The sequence below is a fragment of the Tarenaya hassleriana genome, unplaced genomic scaffold (genome assembly GCF_000463585.1).
Source record: "Tarenaya hassleriana unplaced genomic scaffold, ASM46358v1 Cleome8, whole genome shotgun sequence".
Classification (NCBI taxonomy): Eukaryota; Viridiplantae; Streptophyta; class Magnoliopsida; order Brassicales; family Cleomaceae; genus Tarenaya; species Tarenaya hassleriana.
This window is the reverse complement of record NW_010970490.1, coordinates 1011458-1020716: the sequence shown is the minus strand read 5'-3', so window position 1 is coordinate 1020716 and position 9259 is coordinate 1011458. Positions and strand designations below refer to the sequence as shown.

The following is a 9259-nucleotide window of genomic DNA, read 5'->3' as shown; positions in this document are numbered from 1 at the left end:
CCGGTCCGGCGGAGGAGGTCGGAGTAGACGAGACGGAGACCCTGGAGGAGGTAGTGGCAGGTGGTCGCACTGTCGTGGCTCGGCCGCCGAAACTGTCGGAGGACTGAGAAATCGAGGGGACAGGAGGAGTTGGCGTTGACTCTGTTCTGGGCGGAGACAAAAGCGGCTCCGGTGGCTAGAAAGAAGGCTAGGTAGACGGCGGCGGTCCGAAGGAGAGACATCGGTGGTTCGCCGGAGAAAACCAGTAGATGGAAACAGGAAGAATAAGAAGGGAGAGAAGAGGTTGACGGGAAGTAACAAACTTCGCGGAAGGTCACCAGGAGACGGAGGAAGTCGTGTAGTCGTCTTCTTGCATTCTTTGGAATTCTTCGATTTTTTTAGTTTTTTTTACATTAGTTTGTCGTTTGACAATAATCTTTTACTAAATTCAATTAATTAGTTATGCAAATTAGCGAATAATTCCTATCAATATTTATAAGATTATCAAAAGATGTTGAGAAATCACACGAGGCGTTATTAGAGATTGGTAGTATTACTTTTACCTAAAGAAATGTCTGACTTTTGACTTTTTTTGACATTTGCATTGCAAATTGCATTAAATTAAACGTAATAAGAATAATAATGGGTGTCCTTAATCACAATTAACTGGGAAGCACTCATCAATCATCATGGGATGGGAGGAGGAACTCGTCACGTTCACGTGTTGGTTGCTCCAAAGAATATGATTTTCCTCTTTAACGATTCCACCTGTGGTAAGCCCAATAAAACCCATCATAAACGAAAGCCCATATAAAGGCCCATTATAATTCCACACCTTTTTACAAAAGGCCCGGTCCATTTTAATGTCGAAGAGGCAGAATAAAGGTTTATATGTTATGAATTCGGAGAGATATAAACGACCCGGATATTAGATCGTTTAACTATAACCGAAAAGAGTATTTTGGGAGAATGGAGAAAGATGTATTTCTTATTGATTTCTCTCTTGAAAGTGTACAAATGAAAGAATCCAAATGACCTATTTATAGAAATCCCGAAGTTACTGTTCACGTATACGGTCGGTGTGAACAGTACCGTATATATGAACAGTAAGTCGGTGTGAACAGTAACGGTGGGCTCCACCATAAATATATTTTATTTATAACACTCCCCCTTGGAGCCACCGTTAGTAAAAACACAGTTGCGTGTTTCGGTGCTGCCTCGTTAAAACCTTTATCAGTAAAACCCAATGGGATAAAACCTGATAAAGGAAAAAGAGTACAGCTATACGCTCCCCCTGAACAAGAGATCAAAGATCCCGTAAATGACGCATTCCAATATTATGTACATGCTTCTTGAACACCATCGTCGGGAGAGCCTTGGTGAACATGTCTGCTGCATTGTCACATGATCGTACATATCTGACTTCAATCTCCTTATTCTTTTCAAGCTCTTGGGTATATGCGAAGAACTTCGGAGGAATATGTTTTGTTCTATCACTTTTGATGAAACCTTCCTTAGTTTGTGCAACACACGCAGCATTATCTTCAAACAATGTTGTTGGCGTTGTGTCAATAGGTATTCCGCAAGCCTTTTGAATATGTTGAGATAATGATCTCAACCATACTGATTCTCGGCTCGCCTCATGTAATGCTATGACCTCGGCATGATTAGCTGATGTAGCGACTAGGGTCTGCTTTTGAGAACGCCAGGCTAGCGCAGTTCCATTGATTGTGAAGACATAGCCTGTTTGTGACCTGCCTTTATGTGGGTCTGATAAATATCCTGCATCTGCAAAACCAACAATTTCTTGTTTTGTGCTTTTAGGATAAAACAACCCAAGATCAATAGTTCCTTGAAGATAACGAAATATATGTTTAACCCCATTCCAATGTCTTCGTGTTGGGGCAGAACTGTATCTTGCTAATAGATTGGTAGCAAATGATATATCCGGTCTAGTACAATTTGCAAGATACATAAGAGCTCCTATTGCGCTTAGATACGGTACTTCAGGACCAAGTATCTCTTCATTACCTTCGCGAGGACGAAATGGATCCTTTTCAATGTCCAATGTTCTATTAACCATCGGGGTACTAAGTGGGTTTGCCTTATCCATATTGAATCGTTTTAGTACCCGTTTTGTATAATTTGATTGATGTAGAAAGATTCCATCTTTCAAATGTTCTATCTGCAGCCCAAGACAATACTTGGTTTGTCCAAGATCTTTCATCTCAAATTCCCCTTTTAAATAAGTGGATGCATCCTGGATTTCGTGGGGAGTACCAATGATATTCAAATCATCGACATATACAGCAATAATCACAAACCCGGACATTGTCTTTTTGATAAATACACATGGTGATATAGGATCATTTGAATATCCATTTTTCAATAAGTGCTCACTCAAGCGTTTATACCACATACGCCCTGATTGTTTTAGCCCATATAATGATCGATGTAACTTGACAGCACATAACTCTCGTGGTTTTGTTTTCAATGCTTCGGGCATTTTAAATCCTTCAGGGACTTTCATATAGATACTCGTGTCAAGTGATCCATATAGATAAGCAGTAACAACATCCATGAGACGCATTTCTAAATTCTTTGTAACTGCAAGACTAATTAGGTATCGGAATGTAATAGCATCCATAACAGGAGAATAAGTTTCTTCGTAATCTATTCCTGGTCTTTGGGAAAAACCTTGTGCGACAAGACGAGCTTTGTATCTTACAATTTCGTTGTGCTCATTTCTTTTCCGCACAAACACCCATTTACATCCAACAGGAGAAACTTCTTTCGGTTTAATAACAATATGTCCGAATACCTTTCGCTTATTAAGCGAATCTAATTCAGCTTGTATTGCGTCTCTCCATTTATTCCAATCTGGTCTCTTTTGACACTCCAAAACAGATCTGGGTTCTGGATCCTCATTTTCATCGATTTCCTTTGATACATTATAAGAAAATATATCATCAATCTCTTTGATTTCTTTTCGATTCCATAATGTACCATTACTGATATAATTGATCGAGATCTCATGATTTTCATTATCTGGATTTATACCACCATCACAAGGTACTTCATTTCTTTGATTTGGAACGCGTTCCTCCGAATTGAGCATTTCATTTTTCTTGGGCCCTTTGCTCTTTCGGGGGTTTTTATCCTTAGAACCAATAGGTCGTCCACGCTTCAGGCGTGTTTTGGAATCGTTTGTCGAATTTTCTCTAGTTTGTTCTTTCGGAATTTCAATCCGTGCAGGAACATTTGCAGCATCTATATATGATCTTGTTACTCTAGTTGTATCTGCAAACGCATCAGGTAACTGGTTTGCAATATTCTGCAAATGTATAATCCTTTGAACTTCTAGTTCTCGTTGTTTTGCTGGGGGATCAAAGTGGGATAATGATGGTGTACACCAATTAAGATCATTTTCATTTCCCACCATTCTATGATTTTCTCCCCCTAATGGTGGGAACTCATTTTCATTAAAATGACAATCAGCAAAACGAGCCGTAAAAACATCTCCAGTTTGTGGCTCCAGATATCGTATAATGGATGGCGAATCATATCCAATATATATTCCAAGTCTCCTTTGTGGTCCCATTTTTGTCCGTTGTGGTGGGGAAATCGGGACATATACTGCACATCCGAATATTCTTATATGCGATATATTAGGTTCTTGACCAAATGCTAATTGCAATGGAGAATACTTATGATATGCACTTGGTCTGATACGAATCAATGATGCAGCATGCAAAATAGCATGTCCCCACACAGAAATGGGTAATTTTGTTTTCATTATCAATGGTCTGGCAATCAACTGAAGTCGTTTGATTAATGACTCTGCCAACCCATTCTGTGTATGTACATGTGCAACTGGGTGTTCAACATCAATACCCATTGCTACACAGTAATCATCAAAAGCTTGTGATGTAAATTCTCCAGCATTATCAAGTCTCACTTTCTTGATCGGATACTCTGGGAATTGTGCCCTTAGTTTAATTATTTGAGCTAATAATCGGGCGAATGCCAGATTTCGTGATGATAAAAGACATACATGCGACCATCTGCTTGAAGCATCAATTAATACCATAAAATATCGAAATGGTCCGCATGGTGGATGAATGGGTCCACAGATATCACCATGAATTCTTTCTAAAAATGATGGTAATTCATACCCGATTTTAACTTGTGATGGTCTAATTATTAACTTTCCTTTGGAACATGCATCACAAGAAAACTCATCCGATTGAAAAATCTTCTGGTTTTTCAATGGGTGACCATGAGAATTTTCGATAATTTTTCTCATCATGATAGCACCAGGGTGACCCAATCGATCATGCCAAACTTTGAATGTATCAGTAAACTTCTGGTTTACTATAACATGTGATTCAATCACATTGATATTAGTATAATATAATCCCGAGGATAGAGTGGGTAATTTTTCCAACACATACTTTTGTCCCGAATTAATTGAGGTGATATATAAATATTCAGTATCATCCTCATTCATAGTTTCAATATGATATCCATTTTGTCGGATATCTTTAAAACTCAATAAATTTGAACATTATACTCCAACAACAATATCGAGAAAATGTGTATACAAAATATTCAGAGCTTTTATCGTGTCTCCAATTGGCCGAACATAATAATGAGTTGTTAATGAAAAACTACGAATCACGATCGACTGGATCTGTACCATTCCCTGAAGCGAATGCTACAGAAAACAAACCATTCCCTGAAGCGAATGCTACAGAAAAAATATCATTCCCCGGAGTGAATGCTATGTCTTATAATGGTCGAGGACGTGGTTATTTTCGAGGTAGAGGCCGAGGCCGAGGCCGAGGACGCGGTCGTGGTGCCAGCCGAAGATGGATCAGAGGAGGTGATCAAGGAAATTCATCCCAAAATCATAATTTTAACAATAATAAAGGGGGAGCACATGGTCATCCGAACAAGAGGATGAAAGAAAGTACATGTCACCGGTGTGGAATGACGGGACATTGGTCGCGTACTTGTCGCACTGCTAAACACCTGGTGGAGCTTTACCAAAAGTCGATTAAAGAAACAAAAGGAAAAGACATCGAGACCAATCATGTCATGAGTGACTATGATGATGATGCTAGTGGTGCTAAAGACTTTGCACACATGGACCTCGCTGATGTTTTTGCCCATCCTGAAGATGGTGCTGGTTATGAATAAACTATATAAATACTTGTTTACTTCATATAATCAATATTATTTGCATATGCATTTTCATGTATAAATATGATATGTTGTTGTGTCTTGTATGACTATTTCTGCTTTATAAGTTAGTATTGATATTATCTGTTATTAATCTATCTTTTTTTATAATGTTGCTTTGTTCTTGAATAGAAAACGAATATGGCCAAAACTGCGGACCGAGGAGGAGATATATGTTTGGCAGATAGTGCTACAACACATACAATTCTGAAAGAAAGAAAATATTTCTCGAATCTGAGAATAAACAAAGGAAATGTTACTACTATATCTGGAAATGCAAAAATAATCGAAGGCTCTGGAAGAGCCGATTTCATTATGCCAGGAGGAACAAAATTTACGGTAAAAGATGCATTATTTTCCTCAAGGTCACAAAGAAATTTATTGAGTTTTAAAGATATCCGACGGTCGCGTACTTGTCGCACTGCTAAACACCTGGTGGAGCTTTACCAAAAGTCGATTAAAGAAACAAAAGGAAAAGACATCGAGACCAATCATGTCATGAGTGACTATGATGATGATGCTAGTGGTGCTAAAGACTTTGCACACATGGACCTCGCTGATGTTTTTGCCCATCTCCTCGGCCTCTACCTCGAAAATAACCACGTCCTCGACCATTATAAGACATAGCATTCACTCCGGGGAATGATATTTTTTCTGTAGCATTCGCTTCAGGGAATGGTTAGTTTTCTGTAGCATTCGCTTCAGGGAATGGTACAGATCCAGTTGGTCGTGATGCATGGTTTTTCATTAACAGCTCATTATTTTGTTCTGCCAATAGGAGACATGATAAAAGCTCCGAATATTTTGTATACCCCTTTTCTCGATATTGTTGTTGGAGTATAATGTTCGATGCATGCATTGTTGAGAAAGTTTTCTCCAGCATCTCATTTTCGCTGACTGTTTCTCCACATAATTTTAGAATCGATGTGATACGGTACATTGCCGAGTTATATTCGCTGACATTCTTGAAATCTTGAAACCGGAGGTGCATCCATTCATATTTTGCCTTGGGGAGGATCACCGTTTTTTGATGATCAAAACGGTCTTTTAATTTTAACCAAAGATCTGCAGGATCTTTGATTGTCAAATATTCCTTTTTCAAATCATCATGAAGATGATGTCGCAACAATATCAGTGCCTTCGCCTTATTCTCGTTTGATGCACCCTTTTCTTTAATAGTGGTACCAAGACCTTTTGATTCGAGATGCAATTCGGCATCTAACTGCCATGATAAATAATTGTTTCCCGATATGTCGAGGACCTCGAATTCGATATTTGCCATTCTTGCCATTATGACTAAAACAAAAAAAATACGGCACACATTAGCTTTATTCATTATCATGGATAATACAACATAGTGAAATACATGATTACATATAAATTGCTATAATTAGTAATATGTAAACGAGAGGTAAGACCGCAATGCAAATTGAAAACAAAAACGGATCGGGATTTTTATCAAAGAAAATACAAAAAGTTGCCGCTAAAATTGCTAAAACAAAGAGAATTTTGATGAAATTCATCTTGAGAATTTTTTTTCGTGGGAGAAGAGAAGAGAATGGGATGATTTGGTGTGAGTTTTTGAGTGAATGGGTGAGTGTATTTATAGGGTAAAATTCACTATTCCTAGCCGTTGGGGAGGAGCCAAAATTTGATTTTTTTTATTTTTTTTTCTTTTTTTTTAATTATAGCCGTTGGAGTTTTTTTTTTTTTTTTTATTTAAATTTTATAGATGATTTTAACAATTTATATCATGAAATAATTTATCAAAACGAATTGTTAAACTATTTTGTAAAATTAATTGATAATGCTAATATATAATTAACTAATTATTGAGGAAATAAATAATTTATAATTAATATAACGATATATAAAAAAAATTTATAAAACTTTAATCGTAAACTTTATTACTAACACATTTTTTTTTGTTCAAAACATTTTCCGTATAAATGACCATCAATATTATATATATGATAATATTTTGCATGGTGAATATTTATAATTTATATAGATTAGATAATATAATTGTTTATATGTGGCGGTATTACCATATGCAGAAGTAAAATAATTTAGACGGCATTGCCGTCCATAAAGAATAAACACAATAGTCTATTAGTAAGTACGGCGGCATAGCCGTCCAATATTAACAATTAAGGCGGCATAGCCGTCCAATAACAGACAAATAATTAAAGCGGTAAAGCAGTCCAAATTAATAATTAAGGCGGCACAGCCGTCCAATAACGAATAAATATTTAAGGCGGCATAGCCGTCCAGATTAACAATTAAGGCGGCAGAGCCGTCCATAAATAGTAATAATAAAGGCGGCATAGCCGTCCATGAATAATAATCGAGGCGGCATAGCCGTCCATAAATTAATTATAAAGAATATCGGTATTCATATATAGCTTGGGGTAATTCCACTCAAGCATCAATGAATACATATATATATATCATAAGATTGAAAATATTTGTATTAAAGATAAGTTATCTTACCTTTAGTTATAGAAGAGCGCTCGTGCTGATAACGTGTTATGAATTCGGAGAGATATAAACGACCCGGATATTAGATCGTTTAACTATAACCGAAAAGAGTATTTTGGGAGAATGGAGAAAGATGTATTTCTTATTGATTTCTCTCTTGAAAGTGTACAAATGAAAGAACCCAAATGACCTATTTATAGAAATCCCGAAGTTACTGTTCACGTATACGGTCGGTGTGAACAGTACCGTATATATGAACAGTAAGTCGGTGTGAACAGTAACGGTGGGCTCCACCATAAATATATTTTATTTATAACATTATAAGATTTATTTTATATTTTTAAAAAAAATGTGAAAAATTTAAAAACGAAAGAGAATATCCCGACATAATAGTCGGCGGATGAAAATGTACGGATTTTGTGTGGGATGCAAATGGGAGAGAGGAGGAGGCTCTAGGGTTTTGTCGCTTGGTCTCAGAGTCTTGGTGTTTAATGGGGTACAGAAAATTAAAATGTAAACCCTAATCCACAGTCTTCGTGCTAGGAAATGGAAGATTCCTAAAAAAAAAAACATGTAAGGTCGAGCTTCATCGGATTAATCTAATAAATGAGAAGCATCTGTATGATTAATGAGTCCTAAGGGTTTTTGTCAGAATTAAAGTCTGACAGGCTCTTGAGAGTTGAGAGCCACCTGCCCTTGTCTCTCTCTCCCCCTCTCTTATTTTATTCCCTAAACCGGAAACATCATCTTATTACATTCCACTGCAAACGAACTGGGTTTTACAAATGAATCAAATCATGGTTACACCATTATTCCAATTAAAATATAGTTTATATGCAATATATCAAATCTAGCATGAAAAACCCAGTGAGAATGCTAATCGGGATAGGGAAAATATAAATTCAAGTTACCTTAGTAGTCCACACACAAAAAAAATATTCAGAGTTAAGTATCTAACATTGATAACGAGTCGATGTTATATTTATATATTATAAAGATATACAGAATATGCATATACACACATCCCTACACACACACACAAAAAAAGGTATTCCCTAGTTTCCACAAAATTCCAAAACGGATAGAGACAGAAGAAACGCCAAAAGAAAAAAAACAAAGGGTCCTTTGTGGATTTTGACAGATTTGTACCAATCATTAAACAAAAATGATAGTTTGGTGGATGGCACCACTTGTCCGTCTCACACATTTACAATCCTCCATGTGCCACGTGTCCACTTAGGGTTCTCAGTTGGACCATAGTGGATCTTCACTAGATTTAGGGTATTCTTTTCCAGATCCAGGCCTTGTCTCTTTTTGTCTTTATCACAGGCCTGCTCTTCATATCCAGGTGCAGAGGGTTTCTGCAAGGCATTCAAGGGTCAAAGAACCAAAACAAGAACAGCGAATGATCTGAGGACGGGAAAGAGAGACACACTTGTAAAAGGCAACATTACACGGACACACCCTTTGTATACGTTTCAGTATTAGTGTTCTTGTATTTACCCTCTGCACTGTGTAGAACCTACACTACCACCCACCCATCCCCCCCCCCCCC

The 9259-nt window shown here is 37.2% G+C and overlaps 1 long non-coding RNA gene across 1 annotated transcript; it reads right to left on the bottom strand.

The window, feature by feature from the left end:
• Window positions 1-8737: 8737 nt before the first annotated feature.
• On the bottom strand, window positions 8738-9248 carry LOC104802215. Its single transcript, XR_769999.2, has 2 exons — window positions 9140-9248; window positions 8738-9065 (listed from the first exon to the last, which is right to left on the bottom strand). It is a non-coding gene; the product is annotated as an uncharacterized LOC104802215 (long non-coding RNA).
• Window positions 9249-9259: the final 11 nt, after the last annotated feature.